At 37.0% G+C, this 20696-nt stretch overlaps 1 protein-coding gene across 1 annotated transcript in view; it reads left to right on the top strand.

Annotated features, from left to right (window-relative positions):
• The window catches only part of MAN1A1 (mannosidase alpha class 1A member 1), a 147161-nt gene that overhangs the window by 84321 nt on the left and 42144 nt on the right, over window positions 1-20696 (top strand). The gene's annotated exons all lie outside the window — the stretch shown is intronic.

Raw genomic sequence — 20696 nt, 5'->3', positions numbered from 1 at the left:
AAATCCCTGGTGCATCAGTTTAGACAGGCTTATTTTTCCACCTGCCCTAAAAAAAGAAAGGATATGGGCAGTGAAAGACAGGAAGTGTGTGCACGCATGTGTGTGTGCGCGCGTGCTGGGAGTAGGAGGGAGTTAGTTCCTCATGACTTTCCCATTTTTAAAGGGGCTGGTGAACTGCTGCCCCGTGATGTTCCCTTATCTTCTAGTGGTTACTCACATGCACGTTATTGACTTCTTCTCAATAGATTAGTGCAATGGCTTGGGGTTTTTTGGTTCGTTGTTTCTAAGCTGTTACAAAAGCTTCTGAGTACAAAACTCTAGTATGCGTATGTGATACAGCACAACAGATTGTTATGCTGTATAATTTATTTAAAAATTATTAAGGTATTTAGGCCAAAAAATTAGTCTTAGTCTTATATGTAGCCCTTATCTAAATCCTTGCTTGTCTACTAAATATGTCCACAGTTTTTGCAAACAAATCAAATTCTTTGGTAGGTCTTTATGGGTTTGTTCCTAGCCTCTCACAACAAATGTGGTGGTACACTGCAGATGTAGGCCACAAACAATATCAGGTAGCTACAAAAAGGGATTCCTTCCCTATCTTTCACCAAAATGGAAGAGGATCTCTACCAACATAACTGTATCCCTTCCTTTGTTATAACAACAAGTGTTACATTAAATGCCCTGGTTTTGATTATTCATTCTGAATCTTTGCGCATCTGTCTAGATTTGACCTTCAGGAGATGACTCTTCCATAATATTGTGTGTAAACAAATATGCTGTCATCCAGGCTTAGGGAATGCTAAGCTACTGAAGCCTGCATATATTATAGATCCCGTACGCCTCATTTCTGATTAGTATTTTATTTTATTTTATTTTGATTTATGCTTCAAATTGGAGAACGCTCACAATAGATTGTGGGTGTCAGTGTTTATTTTTAAATGACTATTTTTGGATTAGCAGATGAGCTGGATATTTGCTTCACTATGCAAATATTCTTCACAAAATAGTTTGTTTACTCTGCTTCTCCTGTATTATCATATCCAGTCTTGTTCTTTCCTTGTCTGCCTGTGTGTGTAAACATATATGTGCTTGTCTGTGTGCATGTGTTTCAATGTAATAAAGGCATACACCTGAAGTCTTGCGCTCTTTCTCTTTTCCATAGTTTGTCTTCATCCTGCTTCTTTCCTGATGACCTAATGGCCACCCAGCACTTACTTTCTATTTGTGGAACTTTAATTATCAAATGTATTAAAAGGTTTACTGCACTATTCTTCAGCTAAAGTTATTAGCCAATTTCCTCAGTGTTTTTGCTTCTGTCTCGAATTTCTTTTTGTCTCTGAAGCACTTTTAAAGTAATTAGGTTGGTGGTTTTCTTTCTAAATGTTTCAGTTGCATTTCCGTATATCTGATATTTCTGATATTACTCTGCGTGTTCAACCTGTCTTCAGCATCTATTTTTCGCTTCTGCTTTAATGCTAGCTTTGAAGTTCTTTTTAGGGATCCCTTGCTTATTTTAGTAACCAGTGTTGTATAGCACTTGTCTGTTCTGTCTGAAACAGTGGCACAAACAGTGGTACAAACATAGGCTGCAGTGGGAGAATGTATACAAATTGGTGGCTTGCCAGATATGTTTGAGTCTTCTGTTTGGGATAAGAAGGACTTGCTGGCAAGGCTGCTTTTTTCTTTCTTTCTTTCTTTCTTTCCCATACTCGCATCCTTTCTTTCGACATTTTGTCTCCTGTCTGAATCTTCAGTGCTTCTAAAAAGGCAGCTACAATAGCCGCTTAAAATATCATTAGTTCATGATCTTTTTTTTTTTGCCCCTTAGTATTCTGTGACAAACTTTCTTCTTCAGGCTGAACTTTTCATTTTCATTTCTCTTTAAAAACTTCAAGTAAATTATGACTGGGCAATCAGATTGCTTAGGCATTTCTATAGTAAGCCTGTCTCAGATTTATAAAAATAAAAAAATCTGAAATTACATCTCTCTTAGTGTGTTAAGTAATAATAAAAAATATCCAGCTTCAGTCACTTTCATGGTGTCAAGTAACCTTTCTATGCATCTGTTTATTTTTACTTCTGTGACCATTGCAAAGGAGACTGTGTGGGCCTTGTGCTTATGTGATGGAGCCAAGCTGTGAGATACTGAGAGGAATCTAGATTGTTGTTACTTTATTGGATCAGTGAAGAATCCACTTCTGTCTCTGAGGATAAGATCCTGAACAATATTTCTTCTCTTTTGGTTGGAAATTGTATCTTAATATAATTTCACTTTTTTCTTTTGAAAGCAGACTTGTATCTTTTTTTTTGTCCTGTTAGTTCCAGTAAAACAACCTTACTGTTTGCTATTAAATAATCCAGAAGCATTCTTCTCTGAAAGAACATAGATTCCATAAAATACTTGTTTCCATAAATTGATCAGCTGAATCAGCATTTTAAGGTTACTTATTATCCTTTCTCTGCTAGCATGTAGCAATGCTGTTAGGCGTTAAATTCACTGACATTTTATGTAGAATCAACCTATTTTATAAATTTTAAGTGCATCTGAAATTTTGAAAAATAGTTATGCTTTACTCTTGTGGAAAAAAGCTTTCGGCTGTGCTAAATAAGATTTCTATTTCTGAAAACAGAATAAATGGGAAGTGGTTTGGGGGGGGCAGGTACCTCCAGCCTGTTTGCAAGTATCGTTATGGGTAGGGGAACACTATGCTTGTTCTGCTGGCTCAGAGACAAAAGTAACTCATATAAGTGTTTAGGGATATATGGTCCTTGGGAACTTCTGCCTAGAAGGAAAGGATATGAGGTGTGGATGCAATAGCAGGGATGCTTGGCTGAAATTAAAAACTAAGGAGGAGTTTGAAATAAATTTGAATAATTTCTATTAATAAAATCAAACCTCAGGAACTGATAAATTTACTCAACATAAACATGTTTGCTGTGTCTGAAGTCAGCCTAGAATTTGTTGTGCTATACGCTTTAGCATTAATTAAACATAAACAACAGACCTAAGTTGAACTCATTATTGCAAGTGAGGTAGCAGAGGAATTGCTAAATCGTTTGAACGAACTAGTTAGTCATTTGTAGGTAATTGAGGTTGAAAGTAACAAAACTGCAATATTTATGCTATTGGGATCTTGTCAGCAAGTTTTTAAAACAATCTCCTCTTTTGATTTTTTTTTTTAATTACCACATTCTGTACAGAATATTTTAGTTATGCCACAGGCCTAGTGAGTCCTCAAAGCGTTCCACATTTGCACAGAAGTTCCTGGAAGCTGCTTATGGCTCTGGAAGCCACCAGAGAGATTCTCAGCAAGCAGATACATCCACAGCTTCAAAAGTTATCTTTTCTCTTCCCCCGTTGTAACAAGGAGAGATACCCCCTCAGTCTTCCATATGAGGCCATGTTTCTAAACCAGCGCGTGCTGTGTTTGGGGTTTTGTTTGCTTTTCTGACAGAGGAGTTCAACTTTTAGCACCAGCTAACGTTCTCGTTCTCCCATGCCAAGCTGATTTCCTTGCAGAGCCTCGTTGTTCACTGGGCTAGATTTATGCTAAAATGCTGCAGTTTTAGTCGGGGAGACTAAGGCACAGGTTTTACGTTTACTGATGCTCACAGTCTGGCATGTGTAGTGATAATATTTTAAATTGTAGTAATTTAAAGGAACTGGCACTTAGCTATCAGAGCCTTATGTTTAGCAGGAAATGTGATTGATTTATTAGGAAAAAAAAGTATAAAATGTTGATCTTTAGACAATACAACTTGTTTTAAAATATTTTAGAAGCTTCAGAGTAATTCCCCATTTCAAAACATGTTTAAGGTCTTGTGTGTAGCTCACTTTAGTAATAGAAGTTGACCTTCTAAACCTTTTTAGTGTCCTTCCTCGTTAGAAAAAACTTCTTAGTATTCTTAAGGTAAGCTACTGATTTTAATGTATAACAGAATGGTTCATTTTGTGTTCTGGGACTTTTTCCAAGATTTCATAATCAATGTGTTTAAGAGTATATTCCATATAGTTTGTAAAAGAAGGTTGATACGTTAAGAAAGTTTTAAAATATAAGCAAGAAGGGATCCAAGCAAGCAAATCCAGTAAACAATTTTTGTCAGCTTAATTCCACTTACATTATCACAAATGCCAGAACTGAATGTTACATGATTTTGCAAAATTTTGCTAAGCATAAAGTTTTCTGTATGACATTAGTTAAAAAATAGTTCTTAACAGTACTTGTGGTAGTGATTCATGCCTTTACTTGTCCTAGTGACTCAGCTAGCTTATCACAAAACTTGCAGAGATTTGATCAGAATGATTAATTTGAACTTTCTGGTTTCCTCTATTTAAACTATAGTGTCAAAAGTATATCTAAAAGAAAAGACTACAGAACTGGATAAAAATTATTCCTCAAATTGGTTATCTTTAGCAAAAAATAAATCTGTGTGCTAAAAGGGTTGTGATGGGGAAAGATTCACACTATCTGCCCAATTTGTGCAGAAATTGTGCATTTATACCCTTAATTTTATCACTTCTATCTAGTTTGTGCATCATTTTAGAGGAGAGAACTGACACTATCTTAGAAAAAAAATAGAAGTAGTCTAGTTTGCATACTTAACACAGCCTTTGTGTGCATGGTTTTGACAAACACTCCACTGATGGCCTAAATTAAAGCAGTAATAGTAATAAACTCAACAGGCAAATCCTTTTTAACACTGGATTTTCCACTGTAGCAAAACAGCCAAAGTAATAACAGACTTTTTCCTTCAGGCGTTTGGATCACAGTGTGAATTTGTATTAGCTCTGGACCCCAAGAAATGAGAAGAAGCTGAACTTCAGCTATATAAAAATTATTTATTATAACAACTTTACATTTCTTGAGTCGGTACTCAATGCAATATTAAACGTGAGAAGTAGTTTTGAGTTTGGGGTATTTTGCTATCACCATGTTATAGGCCATCCTATTAGCTGTTTCAGTGTTTTAGATATTATGTTGTCTTCATAGGAAGTAAATTGGTTACCTGTCTTTGCCTTATTTGGAATGAGAAGCCAGTTGTATGTCACATGACTAGTGGTTTTTGTTCAACAAGACTCAAATGAACTATACTAAAATCAGGTTTCTTTGGGAAAAAAAAGAAAAGCAGCAGCATCCCTCTGCTCTTTCAAGTTAAAAAATAACAATTCTTCCATGATAACACCTAAAAATAAATAAATTGGTCTGAGAGTATTATTAAAATTTAGATTTTTCTGAATCAACATATCAACGGACATCAGTACATTTTTCTGGATGGGTTCTTCTGACCTGCAATGATGTCTGATTTGCCATTGGGCAATGCAAAAATCTCAGGTTATAAAATATAAGAAAAATTCCATGAGCTATATAGTTTGAGAAATGTAGCTGTGTTTAAAAAAAAGAAAATCAATGATAACCCATAAGTTTAAGCTGTATTATTCAAACAGCAGCTTCAATTCAATATTGTAACATCGAATTTGTGTGGGAGGCTGCCCTCTGGCAATAACACAGGAAGGATTTGTGACCTATTATTGTTACTGCAAAAAATATTTCTTAGTTCAAGCGCTTTTTTATAGCCAAAGGAGAGAGTTTCTTGTCCAAAATTCTAAGTTTAAACACACTCTTTCCCCACAGTTTATCAACGCACTGTAAAATGAGTACAAATGCTTGCAAGTTAAGAATTATCGTACTACTTATCTGTGTAAAACTGTATGTAAATATTAGTCAATAATATGATTTTTCAGCATGTGAATGTATGATCACAATCAGAGATCTCTGTGGAGATAATAGGTAATTTGTTTTTATAACGTAAAACAAATCTTGTGAGAGTCCCACAGCTTGTTACAGGACTGTATGTTAGCCTTCATTTCATGGTATTTGGCCACCTCCTAAGTAGACATCCTTTTCAAAGTATCAAAACCTTCCTTGGATATCATGAATTTTTATCTTGATGACTTAAAAAGAATGGGAAATGGCTTTTTTGTGTGTTATTTGTAAAGAAGACTTGAGAGTTTTCTGGGCTGGGAAAAGAAGGGAGGGACTTGAGTCAAGAACAGCAAGCAAGCTGTACTGTTTTGTGTTTTATGTTTGTCTTGGAAGGTGTCGGGAATATCAAGTGTGTTCACCCTGGTCGTTAATGGTGTGTACCAATTAGTGTTTCATGTATCAACCAGGTGCTTCGAATTTTCTACCAGCCGTGGCTGAAACATGGAGGGTATAGTGCAGAGCATGGGAAAGTCGCATCAGGCCCTCAGTTTGCTCCCTGCTGCTTAAAACTGTTCCTGCTCCCCAAAGGAATCTGCCTGCAAGATTCTGAAATTGCATTTATTGAAAATAGGATTTTTTAAACCAGTTTGCAGCTGTCTGGTGTTACTTGTATTTTTGCTTTAGCGGGATTACTGCTGCCATCACTTTGATATAGTCGAGGTAACTGGGAATTGTTTGTGTTAGGTACTTTCACGCTGCCTAGGAGAAAGAAAGGGGCCCTTCGACCTCTAAGGCAGTACTCAGTTGCCAAATATATTTTAGAGTTGGAGTTAAATGTTAAGATGCACAGGATGAGGCTCAGTTCAAGATTAGACATTTTCATATGTTTTACTGGCACTTACTCCCATTATAGTTATTAGGGAGCTCGACAGTACAAAGTAGCTCAGAAAGCAGTCTTCATGTCCTGCAGTAAATACCCGGTGCCTGTCCAGCTGACTTGCCCTTGTTTGACCATATTGACTGCGGTGGGAAATTGGATGCCTAAATGTAGATACGTTCATCTTCCAACTGGTTAGGGACTATTTCCCTTTCAATTGCTTGTATCATGATCATCCTAATTTTAATCTGTGTCTAGTAAATTATAATCTTATGATAGACAAGATGTGACAGTTGGAAGAGCCTTTCTTTGGAGGGAAGGGAATCAATTCACATAGCCTCCATATTTCATTAAATAAATCAAAAAGTGAGCACATGAACTACGCTGTCATCTCCACCACAATTCAAGTCACCTGAGGGAAACACTCCACCTAAAAAATAATAGTTGTATTAGAATTGTTTTACCTAAGAATTTTCTAAATGACAGATTATGAAGAAACTTGTAAGTTGTGTATGTTCACTTTCATGATTTTGCCTGCAAAATCCATCACTCCTTTCTTGTTAGGGAGCTATGTAAACAGCCATGAAAAAGGGAAAGGGGACATATGCGTTGTGTGTGTATGTGTATATATGTATATATATATGATAAATCTTTACTCATGATTGTATGGTTTCTTGTTAGTGATCATATGATAAGATCTCTCCTTAACCTCTTCCAGACCCTAAGATCTCAGCTGGATAGCTGGAACCCTGTAACTGAACCACTCCAGTTGCTGCATATAGCAGAAATAACTATTTCACTTTTTTAAACTTTTTACAGTACTTTGTAATCCTATTAATAGTCTTAAACTTGAACTTTTCCCTATTTTTCCTTAGTAATCAGTCAGCTGCAGAGTAGTAAGAATATTCATGCAGATCAGTGTTCAGCTTTAGAATCTATTTTTTTTAAACAGACGTTAAAGATTATTATTTTTTAATTGTCCAGCATTGGTTTAGCATTTGGGGATTTTTGTGGCATTTCCTTTCTTTTGGGAAAAATTATTGGCTTCTTTGCTTCCATAATTGCTGATTATTATTTGGATTTCCTCAGGCTTGTCGCCAGCTTCACACATCCAGTTGAATACAGAACACATCCTCGTTGTTAAATAATAATCTCAGCATTAAATATAGACAGCTGAAGTGCCGTACGTCTTACTTTCAGGTATCCCAGTCAATGTAATGGTGCAGCTTTTGTTTTCATACAGCTATTTGTTCCTCTTAGCGCAAGGTCTCTTCAGCACCGAGGCGTAGTTTGAGTCCCTAATCCAAGCTGCAAGCAGTTCTTTGTAGTATTTGTTTCTTATTACAAGCTTCAGTGCTATCGTTTAATGCCTTTTAGTTGTGGCTTCTGTGAGTCAGTAACTAATGCAATCCATCTGTAGTCCTGTTCTAATTTATGTATTTCCTAACCCTGCTACACCAGTTTTTTCTACTGAACTGTGATTTCCCCCACACCTGAAATCCCAGATGCACCATGTTTTCCAGACCTAGGGATTGCTTCTCTGATTCCCTCTTTGGAGGTCTGTCTGTAGAACATGGTTACGCAGGACTTTCATAATTTGTGCAAATTAGTATTTGGGAACTGTAGGGTATTTCTCAGACTTTTGGGCTGACTGTTTTTCAGCTTCCTCCTTCCTTCCTTCTTTACCTTTTGCTATTGGGTGATTATATTTTCATCAGGTTTTTTTCCTTTCTGAGAGAGACAAACCTAGGTCTTTCAAACACTCATCGCATTTTTTTTCCCAGACCCTCTTACCATTGATGTTTTTCTTTTTGAGGTTGTCTGATTGATCTTCTTCTCTCCCTCACTGTGATACCCCAAAACTGAACATGTAATCCAGCCAATACCTTAAGGTCAGAATGCTTTATTGAAGACCAACCAGTCTTGCTTTTACTACTTTATTATCATATAATCTGCTGTCTCTTAAGGCTTTTGACTATTCTGGAAGCTATGATAGTCAACCTATTCCTGGGCATAAATCCAGTACACATTCTATACATATATATATATGTGTGTGTGTGTGTGTGTGTGTGTGTATATATGCATATATCATTTAGCAGTGCAAGACAGATATATTGATATATTGATATATGGACTGCTTTAGGAAATTTGGGGAAAGAATAAAAAAAAGGGGGGTTTTGCTTGGTTTTGCCACTGAAGGCTATGTATTTTCAAAAATCTCTTTTCTTATCTCCCGTTTCTCTCAAACATAGAACTGTGTGTTTTTTACCATACCTTGGAAAACCTAAGGAGCAGAGAACACACTCTCAGCCTTCGTTAGTCACTGAATATCCAGTCTTCCCTTTCCGATATCTAAGCTGACCATATGAAGAGTTCTGTTTGATTCAGAGTAAAATGCAGTGCTGCTCTTTGGAAACGGTCATGCCGCAATTCTAGGGGTACTCCGCTCACTCTTCTCTTTCACAAGTGGTGAAAAAAAGGACAGACAAAGAAATAGTTTTAAAGCAGAAATGAGGCAGGAGAAATAAAACATCTTTCAGGCATAAATGCAAAATGAAAAAAAAGTCTCATTCATTTTACTTGGTTCTCTTTCCTCACAAGAGAATACTTGAATAATCCTTTCCATTTTATAAACCACCTTTTGATACTAATGCAGATATGGACACAGAAAAATTCATGCTGTTTAAACACTGCACTAATTGGCTTTGCAGTATTTACAACTGAACATTTCTCGATCAAAACTCTCTTGAATTGTACAGTAGTCTATATCTCTATGAAGTTGTTTTTGCTTAATAGTTCTTATAAATCCTGCAGTTTGTGCTATATGAAGCCAGACAGATATGGAGCACTTTTAATAGTTTCTAATGACAAAGTCAAATGGTGAAGAAACGCTTTGTTAACTTTGACTATTGTTTAATCATTAAAAAAAAAGAAAAATCCTGGCAGAGAAGTTATTCAAATAATGTAACTACATGTCAAACCTCTTTTATAGTTGAAATTATGTGAAATACTATCTATCTCTGAATTTTGCTATTAGAAGAGTCTTTAAAATCCATTTTTAAGTCTTTCGTGTCTTTTTACTAATTATATTTAATCAAATCATAATTTATTTGCCTTATTATGACACTTTATTAGAATGTCAAAAGATACAGGTTCTAGACAGGGTATTATACCAAGAACTGTGCAGACGGTGCTTTTTAAATATGGAAATAGCTACAGCACTGCTCTGCAATGTGAATTAACAATGATTGATTGCAATCTGTTTTTATTAACTCAAGAAAGAAAAACAATATAGTGATATTAAGAAAATTAATTACCAGGTTAGAAAGTTGTAATTAATGTGCAGCTGGGCATGAGTGCAGTTAGTGCAATTCAGTGATCTGGCAGTCCTGACAAACTATCATCATCTGTTTTAAGGTAGACAACTGCTTTTTAATCTATGCTCAAACTTTTATTGCCTTTCCCATTTGAGAAAAATTTTCACAGTATAGGTGGTAGCTATGCCCTTTTATTATAATAATGTGAACTGAAGTTCAGCTGTATTTAGAACCCCCTTCTATTCTTTCTCAGTGTCTTACTGAAGTTTCTTATGAAGCAGTTGCATGAAACAGTGATTACTGGTAATTGACCTGCATATGTTGAATAATCTTAAAATGCTACTGTGAATTTAATGTACCTTGTAAATTGAGAGGCTTCTAATTAAATAGAGTTCTTAGGATAATCACTTTCAAAACCAATCAAGTAGTATAATGATATTACTAAAAGTCTTATTGACTTAATTGTGACAAATTAATAAACCTAACCAATGCAATTACTGTAGCAGTTATATGAGTTTGCATTTTTCATAACCTGTCCATGCCTGTTTTTCTGAAACGCAAAGAGGAAATAGATATTACCTAGGTGTATTGAATTAGCCTGGCAAGGTGACTTTTGAGTGTGGAAGTGTCGGTACCCTTCTTGCCTTCTTTATGAGATATGAAGGTTATTGTGAATCAGCCCACACTCTCTGTCTTTTAAAATTTTCCTGTCTTGTCCATTAAGAAACCAAATGCTACTGGACAAAACTTAGAACTGGGATCCTAGCAGTGGAACTGATAAGAGAAAATTTTCTTAAGCAGTCTGTTTTTGCTACTATCCAGTTCTATCTCCTAAAATACACCGGGGAAGAAAATATTGTAATCTTGTCAATAAGTTTTATCTTTGTTATTATTTCTAACAATAGAAGGGAGCACAAAGCATGTATGTAAATTGGAGTCTGAAAACTGTGCAGAAACTATTCAATAACCTCAGAGTGGCAGTGAACAGATAATTTTAAAAAATGCTTTATTAATACGAGACTTATCTTCTTTCTTGTATTATTTTAGGGCTTTTTTGGTTTAAGTGTTCATTAGGAAGGCATTAGAGAAGTTGTTCTGGGTGGCCAAAGCCCAGAAGGTGGGTGGGTTTTTTTTGTTTTTTTTGTGGACTAGTACTTTATTTATTGCTATACTGAGCACATGTTCCCTTTTTGTATTTTGTATTCAGCATAGTGAATATTTCCTTTTGGTCGTTTTGTGACATAATTTCAACAGGAGGAAAAAAAGGACAGTCTTGCCTAGAATAGCTCCTTGTCCAGTACTTAAGGCTTTCTCCTGGAATTTAGCAGATGTTTGAACCCCTTTAGCGGGAGGAGAATTGAACTGAGGTTTCTCACTTCTTGGACATGTGCTTTAGCTCTCTAGATATTACTGCGTCTTTTAAAAGAAAGCATTAGCTATAGAGTTGAAGGCAGTTTGATCTGATTGATAGATGGACGGTGGGTATGTTTTAAGCATATGTACATTATGATTTAAGGCTTGTGAATAATGAAGATCAAGGGATCAGTGCGGCTGTCTGTATTAGCGGGTTAGGTCAGATCAGGAGTGAGCTTCTGAAGCTGTTCTCCCAATCATCCCCACTTGCTATGCTGTAGTTTGTATCACGAGCGGCCCTGGAGCAGTTGAACTGAATTCTTTATCAGTGAAACAAAACTGAAATTTGCATCTCAGGAATGCATCTGATTTGCTCCAACCTTTAATGGGCTTTCAGTGATGAAACCAGACTAGAATGGGTCTGATTTAAGTTGACATCTTTTAAAATGAAAAATGGACAGCAATGCAGTTTATTACATCTAGTCCTTGGAGTTTTATAAAGAACCTACTAGGAAACAGTTGTTTTTGTGGTAGAAATACTGAAAATAAGGCAGCTCTTGTGTTGGTTTTGATAGCGGAAGTATTCATTTTGAAACAAAACAAATGAAGAAAGAACATAGCAAATTTGGGTATTTTTTCTTCCCATTTAGACACATGTTCGTGGACAATTCATATTTTCCTTATTTTTGTATTCTTCAAACCATTTTATCGCTATCTTTGCATTGTTTTATTTTCATATTAGCTAGGTGTTTTCTTTGCACTCACCATGGTAGCACTAAATTTTTTGTGAGCATTCATAGTAGCGCAGTTTGCACATGGCAAAATGAGAACAGTCGCATGAATTGCAGCTAATTTGGAGAAAAAGACATTTTTATGCATGCTTCAAGGTCACTCTGTGGTAGGTTAGGCACTCCAGTACTTTAAATCAGTTCCATTATACTGTAAGTTCTCAGTTAGGTCAGCTTTATTTTCCTTGTATGCATTCATGTATTACCAGATCTTATGACTGTCACAGAGCACACATTCCAAAATTAGTCCACAGATATGTAGGATAAAATATAACCCTAAGTGATTTGAGGTGCTGTAATTCATTCAGCTGTGCTGACAAAATGGATGGTTGCAGAGCTGAGTAGCGGAGTCCTACAGATTCTCCAAAAACAAATTCAACCATCTATAAATGCCTCAAGGCTTTTTGTAGCTGTGTGTGGTCATTTCTCATGGTGCTATAAAGTATGGAATGTTAACTACAAGGTTTGAATGCTTCCGCTCAGTTTTGCTAGGTTGGCCTATATTTTCTTTTCTATTTTTTAACATTTTTCTTTTTAATCTCCTGATTGCTGATGAGTTGCATTTATGCCTGTACAGATAACTTTTAAAGTTTATCCTCTGCCATATCTTTGGTTTTCTGCTATGATGGCCAGCATGATATTCATATTGAGAAAAGAATCTGTAAAAGAAGTTGCTGAATTATTTTATCAGGAGGAGTAGAGGTTATCAGAGAATCTACATCTGATGAGACTGTGCTGGATTTTCTGTTACACTTTTTGCATTCAGTTGTTGCAGGAAATGCTATGTCTACTCATACTAACCGTATGGCATAACCATATCAATGTTATGGATGGGCGAGACAGTTTCAAGTCAGTATGCCTCTTGCTGCAGGAGGCTGCCTGTGTTAAGATGAATATTAGGTTCTGGATAGGCTGAATCTTCTTTTTTCCCCTAATGCTGCCAAACAATTTAGAGTGGCTGTGGTAAGAGCTAATGCCTGGCTCATCAGCAACAAGAATGAGTGATCCAGTGAGCAATACTTCCATTATTATATTCTCCTCTGATTGACCTTTAGCTCATTGAAAGCTGACTTGTTTAAGGGCAGAAAGGAGTAGGAACTCGCAAGTACGTCTTTTGGTTTTGGAAAACCAGGAATCTTTCTTTTTCCTCCTTAGTCTGGAGAGTTTATGTGGACTCTGTTCCATATGTTGGTTTGGGTGGATGCACCAAAATATGTGGTGTCTCCCATGTTCTCGCCGTAGTCTCACGTTAAAAAATGAGCCACTTTATGTTTACTGCTTTTTGATCAGTGGACTTCAGTCGCTGTAGTAGACTGTTATCTAACTGAGTAGACCTGGCTTAGACGATATGGTGTAACTGAACGTAATTTTTAAAGACTTACTGGAATAATCGGTTGCTCTATAATGAACAGTCCACTGCCCACCAACAAGCAGTAGTAAAATCCCAGCAGTAACTGCCATAGACACACAGATGTCACTGTAGGAATCTGAATAGTAGAGGGAGAAGACAAAATGAGACTTATACAACTGTGGGGAAGTTTAAGAGCTACTGAGAAGGAAATGAAGAGAGGCCAGCGAGCCAGCTAAGCGGTTTGTTCCAGAAATTTGCCTTCATTGGTTTAAACTTCATGTTAAAATTACATTTTTATTGCTACAACACTGACACATCTTTACGAGGAAGTTAATAGGAGGGAATAATCTTTCAGCAAATTAAATGAAAGGCTACTATTTCCAGCTGACATCTGTGAAACTGCTGCTACATTCCTTGCAGCAGTGCTTAGAGGAATAAATGAGCAAGTAGGCATTATAATTGAGCTTTAATGGTAGCCATATACTATATATCTTGTAATGGTGCTCATGTTGTGCAGTTTCTGTGTAGTATAAAAAAATAGAGTATTAGACTGTCAAAGGCCCATTAATGTAAATGTCTCGATTCAATACTTAGCTTGGTGAGACTTGTGTGTTTTAAATATATCCCAGCAAATATCAATAGGTGCAGCAAATCTGACAGTCTTTCTGGTTGACCTTTCAAGCTGTCCGTTTCATGTCATTTAGCTTACTTTATAGGTAGCAAAATCTACTGGAGCAAAGAAGACTTTAAGTGTTTCATTTGAATTTTAATTATTTTCAAATTAATATTTTCTAAGGGATATTACAATGTGCAGTTTTTCAGCAGTGTTGTCAAATCACATCATGAAATTCTACAGAGGCCATAAATAAACTATTTTCTCTATCTTCTATCCAGAACTTTGTAAAATGAATTTTGCATAACCATATTTTAATCAGCATTGTTTTAAAAGCTAGTAGCTGTTGTAGCTCTCTTTGAAGGCTTAAATTTGTTACTTTAGTATTCAGCCTGTTATATAGTTAAGGTTTACTAGCGCCCAAGGTTTACCAATGAGTGGTAGAAGTTCACAAACTTTGTTCTCAGTGAAATAAACTTGTGTTCAGTTCTGAGCTAAAGAACAGTCCATTTTGAACATAATAGACTGGTTCTATTGAATGACATATGACAGATGTTTTGATAATGCACACCTTAAAAATAAGAGAAGGGATGTTTATGGGCTTTACGTGCTTCCCCCTCCCCCTATAAGGCATAGAGAAGCTCTAAAATTCCTTTTACTACTACTTTTAAAAAGCTTAATTCATCAAGAATATAAAATTTAACTTTCTCTTCCCTTATTGGATGATTTCTGAGGGGCATCCTAAATGAAATAATTGTAGAAAATAAGGCAGAAGTCATATAATTAGTCCATCTGTTCCGATAGTGACGCAGCTACACTTGAGATTTTTCCAGACAGATATTTGTCAAACCATTTCTTCAAGATCTACAACATGGAAATTGTTCCACAAATATGTTACATGATCAATTGTTGCAAATTCTGATCCTGGGTAACTTAATGAATTCTCCAAACCTCTTTTACTTAAATATTTTCTGAGCCAGCAGAATACTTGCCTTCTCAGAGCAACTGATAATTCAGCCCTTCGGCACAGGCTCAGAATCACATCCATTTACTTCTGTCCTGCAAGAGCAACAGAAAGAGAAAACGAACTTTGGACAAAACCAATGCATCACCATCACTTATATTTTGTTTTGTTCTAGAACAGATCAGTACTTAATCCTTTGATATGGGAGTCTTTGTATTTCAGTATCTCTTGAGTCTTTCTGAAGTAAATAATCAGGTTTTTTTTCTTATCCTTTTTCGATCCTTTTTACTTGTATAACTTCATTTGTGGGAGCCAGATTGGTTTCTTATTAATCAGTCCTGTAGTGCTTTGGATTCTCATATTGACTAAGCATGCCTTACATACTTCAGAGGATCAGAAGCGGACGTTTTGCTGTCTGCAGAGATAGCAGCTGTCGTGGAGGTCATACTTTGTGATTGTCTGCTACAGTGGGGGAAGAGAGGCTGGCCTTGTGTACACCACCCAACCCTCAGCTGCACAGCTAAGACAATTCCAAATTGAGATAAGGCCCTTGAGGTTTCCTGGCCCTTGCAGTTGCCCTTTTCAAACTGCTTACCCGAAAGAGATGAGGCCGTGCAAGCAGAGCCATCTTCTTTTTGACTTGGGCCTGGTGCTGCTCTCATATTCCAAATTTGTAATCTTGTAAAATTCAAGGAATCAATTATTTTGGTAGACTAGATAGACCTATTTTAAGTTACTGGTAACAAACCTAAAAAGAGTTGGTTTTGATGGCTTACCAACTCAGTCTCCCTGGTTCACAAAAGACAATTGTGCACTTTCGTTTTCACAAAACCACAGAATCACAGAACGGCTGAGGTTGGAACGGACCTTTAGAGATCATCTAGTCCAACCGCCCTGCTCAAGCATGGAGTTAGGGAGACTTCATGACCTCCCTGGGCAGCCTGTTACAGTGCCCGATCATCCTCACAGTATTTCCTTGTGTTCGGACAGAACATCCTGTGTTTCAGTTTGTACCCGTTGCCTCTTGTCCTATCTTTGGGCACCACTGAAAAGAGTCTGGCCTCATCCTCTTTACACCCTCCCTTCAGGTACTTATACACATTGATAAGATTCCTCTTCAGGCTTCTCTTCTCCAGGCTGAACAGCCCCAGTTGTCTGAGCCTTTCCTCATATGAGAGATGCTCCAGTCCCTCAGTCATCTTTGTGGCCTTCCGCTGGACTCATCGCAGTAGCTCCATGTGTCTCTTGTATTAGGGAACCCAGTTCTGGACACAGCACTCCAGATGTGGCCTCACCAGGACTGAGTAGAGGGGGAGGATCACCTCCCTGAACCTGCTGGCAGTGCCCTGCCTAATGCAGCCCAGGATACCATTAACTTTTGCCACAAAGGCATATTGCTGGCTCACGTTCAGCTTGTTGTCTACCAGGCCCCCCAGGTCCTTCTCCATAGAGCTGCTTTCCAGGAGGTCAGCCCCCAGCCTGTATGGCTGAATGGGTTTATTCCTCCCTAGGTGCAGGACCCTGCACTTGCCTTTGTTGAACTTCATGAGGCTCCTCTCAGCCCAGCTCTCCAGCCTGTCCAGGCCCCTCTGAATGGCAGCACAGCCCTCTGGTGTATCAGCCATTCCTCCCAGTTTTGGATCATCAGCAAACTTGCTGAGGGTGCACTCTGTCCCTTCATCCAGGTCACTGATGAACAAGCTGGACAATCCTGGACCCAGTACTGGCCCTTGGGGGGCACTGCTAGCTACAGGCCTCCAACTAGGAGGATCACAACCCTCTGAGCTCTGCTATTCAGTCAGTTTTCAATCCACCTCACTGTCTGTTCATGTAGCCTGTACTTCATCAGCTTGCCTATGGGGATGTTATGGGGATGTTTGACACAAGACAGTGTCAAAAGCCTTGCTGAAGTCAAAGTAGGCAACATCCACTGCTCTCCCCTCATGTCCCAGCCAGTCATCCTATCATAGAAGGCAATCAGGTTGGATAAGCTTGATTTCCCCTTGGTGAATCCATGCTGACTACTCCTGGTCGCCTTCTTGTCCTTCATGTGCTTGGAAATGGTATCCAGGATTAGCTGCTCCTCCAGGGATCGAGGTGAGGCTGACTGGCCTGTAATTTGCTGGGTCTTCCTTCTTGCCATTTTTGTAGACAGGGTGATGTTTGCTTTCTTGCAGTCCACAGGCACCTCTCCTGATTGCCATGACCCTTCAAAGATGATCAAGAGTGGCCTTGCAATGATGTCCACCAGCTCCCTCAGCACTCATGGGTACTCCCATCAGATATCCCATCAGGGCACATGGACTTGTGGATGTCCAGTTTGCCCAAGTGATCTCTAACCCAATCCTCCTCCACCAAGTGAAAGTCTGCCTTTCTCCAGACTTTGTCTCTGGTTTCCAGGACCTGGGATTTCTGAGGACTAAATACTTATTAAAATATTTATTTTGATTGACATTATTTTCAAAAGTGTCAGAAAGGCTAACCAATGTGCAATACCTATTCAAAATACACCCCATTCCTGAAAAGGTCTTCGTTCTAGTTTGAAGAACAAGTATGGCACTTCTTGCGAGATGATACTCTACTATTCATGCTGCATTAGTCTATTTTACATCTGGAAATCAGAAAAACAAAAAAAAATGTTTAAAGTACAGATTTTTGTGCTTAAGGCATTGACCATAGTGACAGATTACAAACAAAGTTTAAAAACTTTCACTGAATGCTTTTCTGGAACTGGGACAGAAATCTATTTTTCTTAAATTCTTTATAAAACTATGGCATCACTGATCTCATCAAGAATTTAAAAAAAAGGCAATGTGTTTCCCTTATATGTACACTGTTTCATATTCAGAAACTTTTTCGATATGGTTAATGAAACAGTATGGGCTGATGCAGGAACAGAAAATACACATACTGTCTTCAGCAGGATTGAAGAAATTTATTTTCAGAGCCTTTGATCAATTATTTTAAATAGTAATCCTTTCACACTGCTTTCACTTCATCTGTTATTATTTGTATTTTCATTGTATCGATTATAGTCCCATTACTTTTAAGAAAAGCTTATTTCTATACTTTATGCCATCGTCTTATCCTCTAATAGTCTAGATTACAAAGTCTTGAGAGAAATATCTTAATCTTAAGTGTGGTCATAAATATTAATGCATGAATTGTGATTATTTGTTGAAGAATTACTTTTACAAGAAATGTTTACACTGCTTATTTTTTCTGCCCTGGCAAGGGAACATAGGTCTGTCAACCTTTTCAATACTGAATTATTTGGTAATTGAATGGAAAACTCCCTTCCTTCTTTAAGATATTCACTACTTTAAAGTATCCCAGTATCCTAATTTAAAACATGGATTGTTGCAAAAAGATTATGGAACAAAGTTCAGTTTTTTTTAAAGAATGTATGTCCTGCCTAATCTGACTTCAGTGAGTTTTCAAGGTAATGTTTGTCCCTTCCTTTTTTTTTTTTTTTTTCCCCTCATTATGGTATAATCAGATTGTCCTGCACCACAATTTTTACTGCATCTCTAAGAATTAAGCTTTCCTGTGTTGTGTCTAGCTATCTGTGATAGTCACCGTCACTGATTTCTTTTAAATAGCTCAGCTGTAAGACAGGCAGCAAGTGTATAAAAGTATTTATTGCTTGAAGCAATTATAAATAGATCCAAGGTGAAGTTCAGGGGTTGGTAGAAACACAATTGAATAACTGGTAATAGAGACCCTACCACAGGAAAAGCTGTAATGATTTTATAGGGATATTTTCCTCTTGGAAAGATCAGGTGCATGGTAGATGATGTGTTTGTTTTCCATCTGTCTCCTAGAAAGTAGTAAACTACTCCTATTTAATCATACCTTAGATAATCAATTTGTTCATTTTAGCGATTGTTTGACTTGTTCTCACCTCTCTCATTGTGTGTGCTGATTCCTTTAGAAATGTGTAATCCATTGAAATTGCATGTTTCCTGAAAAAACAGCGTTTGTTAAATCAGACTGTATTATGTTGGGGGCACAACATAATACATGGGGGATGTAATGGGGGATAAAATCCAAATCAGAAACTGATAAGTAATATGGGTATCTTCCACAAGCCTACTGATATGTTCGAAGCTAATATCACCTTAGAAAAATATGAATAGCTCTTTATCAGTAAATTGACTGGATCATAGTGAATAATATTCTTCTATAGATGTATAAAGTGGAAAAAAGGAGTCAGTAAATTGCATGTAAATAAGTACTGCTTATGTTCAAAGTAGTTGACTTTAATCTTGATTTTCAATTAGATATGGGCATTGAAGGATAAAATTGTGCATAAGCAAATGTGTCATGTGCTTGGAAAAGAAACCAGAACAGTCAGTTTTTACACTGTATTACTGCTTTCTGGAAAGAAAGACTGTTTTCAGTTTCCAAACCTGAATGGTGTTAAAGGAAAGTATTTATACAGCAATGCAAGTATTTTAGTCAGACTGCATGAATTTGCAATTCAAGACTGCAATATTTGCTCCCATTTACTTCTCCTACCTAACTATAAAGCTTTTGAATCATTATTGCTTCTTTGCTGTGTCAATCTGAAACTTCTCATCCTCACTTTCAAAGGCTGCACTCAGTCTGTACTGTGTACTTACCTAGAGTGCTTCCTTAATAGGATAAATAATTCCACTGCTTGATGTTACTCTTGAAATCCCTCTTGCAAGCTTCTCAACACCTGCTTTACAGATCCCATATTCATATTACCTATGTTCCATGATATAATTTTAATGCTAATTACAGGATTTTGATGCTTGATTGCTGTCTGTTGAAGCTACCAGGAGTTTTTCTGTTGGCCTGTGAATGAGGATCAAGCTCTTAGTGACTGGCACTAAGACAACCATGAATGCTTATCAGATCCCAGAACAAATGGATTTATATGACACAGCAATGTGTGGATGAGGAGGAGGAAGAAGATTGAAGCAGACTGGAAAAAAAAGGGACATTTATACTTTTCTCAAAGCATTTGTCAAAACAGATTATGTCTTTAGAAACACTAGTCTGGAAAAGACTGCTTCAGATTTTCTTATCTAGAAAAGTTATCCCTTTCAATGAACCAGAATGCCATTTTAGCATTAGTGTTTTGTTCAGCTGTCACAGAATCTGTGAAGTTGATACTGAAGAGACAGCCTTCTTTTGACAGAAATGGTGTCTGTGTTATACGTATTTAGATTGGCTTACATATCTGTTAATGCATATGCATTGTTAATGCATTGTAATCTATGGCATTTATAAGTTGATGTTACATCATAAGAGTATCACAGCTGCGAGTCTTGTGACAAGCTGTCCAGTATCTAAAACTACTGTTGATACAACAGTGGTATTAAAACAAGAAATAATTGACTGTCAGTCAGAATGTCAGTGGCACAGAAGCCTTAATGTGAGTGGTAGCTTCAAAACTGCTTGAGACAGATGTCTGCAACTTATCAGCCAATTCTTTTTAACAATAGAGCTATGCAGTTAGTGTAATAATTTTGATTCCTAATTCAAACATTCAGTCATGCCACATGCAATACCAAGAACAATAAATATGAACAAATGCTTTGAAAGACTTTTTAACTAAACATAAATGATAGTGAATCCACTTAAAATATTTTCTTGAAGATAAAGTGAGAAGCTAATAAAAGCTAATTAAGTTTGGAAGACTAAAAGATGAAAATCAGTTTTTAAAGTTACAGTATGGTAGTAAGAAATGAAT

This window comes from Dromaius novaehollandiae, chromosome 3 (genome assembly GCF_036370855.1).
Source record: "Dromaius novaehollandiae isolate bDroNov1 chromosome 3, bDroNov1.hap1, whole genome shotgun sequence".
Lineage (NCBI taxonomy): Eukaryota > Metazoa > Chordata > Aves > Casuariiformes > Dromaiidae > Dromaius > Dromaius novaehollandiae.
This window is presented reverse-complemented; position numbering and strand designations above follow the sequence as displayed.